This window comes from Pteropus vampyrus, unplaced genomic scaffold, assembly GCF_000151845.1.
Source record: "Pteropus vampyrus isolate Shadow unplaced genomic scaffold, Pvam_2.0 Scaffold19910, whole genome shotgun sequence".
Lineage (NCBI taxonomy): Eukaryota > Metazoa > Chordata > Mammalia > Chiroptera > Pteropodidae > Pteropus > Pteropus vampyrus.
In genome coordinates, this window is record NW_011908691.1 from 438 (window position 1) to 1602 (window position 1165).

The 1165-nt window shown below is 37.6% G+C and overlaps 1 pseudogene; it reads left to right on the plus strand.

Annotated features, from left to right (window-relative positions):
- The first annotated feature begins 593 nt into the window (after window positions 1–593).
- On the plus strand, window positions 594–707 carry LOC111735228 (annotated as a pseudogene).
- Window positions 708–1165: the final 458 nt, after the last annotated feature.

The following is a 1165-nucleotide window of genomic DNA, read 5'->3' on the forward strand; positions in this document are numbered from 1 at the left end:
ATATGAAAAGATGCTCAAGCTCACTAATCATCAGAGAAATGCAAATTAAAACCACAATGAGATATCACCTCACATCTGTCAGAATGGCTTTCATCAATAAATCAAAAAACAGCAAGTGTTGGCGAGGATGTGGAGAAAAGGGAACTCTCATACTTCGTTAGAGAAATTGCAAACTGGTACAGCCACTATGGAAAACAGTATGGAGGTTCCTCAAAAAATTAAAAATGGATATACCTTTTGACCCAGCAATTGCTCTTCTGGGTATTCATCCAAAGAAAACCAAAACAATAATTCGTAAAGATCTATGCACTCCAATATTCATGGCAGCACAATTTACAATAGCCAACATATGGAAGCAACCTGAATGCCCATCAACAGACGATTGGATAAAGAAATTATGATTCATATATACAATGGGATATTATTCAGCCATTAAAAAAATGAAATCCTACCATTTGCAATGACATGGATGGACCTAGAGATTCTTATGCTGAATGAAATAAGTCAGACAGAGAAAGATAAATACCATATGATTTCACTTATATGCAGAATCTAAGGAACAAAAAGAACAAACTAATCAAAAACAGACTCACGTCTACGGCCACCCTGAACGTGCCTGATCTCGTCTGATCTTGGAAGCTAAGCAGGGTCGGGCCTGGTTAGTACTTGGATGGGAGACCACTTAGGAATACCAGGTGCTGTAGGCATTTAAACAACAACAACAACAACAACAACAACAACAACAACAAAAACAAAAATTAGACTCACAAATATAGTGGATAATTTGGTTATGGACAGAGTGGAGGGGGTTTGGGGGGCTGGGAGAAAGGGATGAAGGATTAAAGGAGTACAAATTAGTAATTGATAGTTGGGCACAGGGATGGGGAGCACGGCATAGGGAATGCAGTTAGCATTAATATGATGGCTAAGTGGAGGGTAAGGGAAGGGAGGGAGCAATTGGGGGAATCATTTTATGAACAATATAAATGTCTAACCAATGTATACTTAATACTAATTTAAATAAATAAATTTATTTTAAAAATAACAGAGGCCTAAAACACAATAGTTAGTTTTTTTCTTACCAAGTGTTTTTGATAGTCTCTTTCACCAAGTTGTCTGGGGCCTACATTCCTTCTATGCTCTCGTTCTACCATCCCTTGAGTGT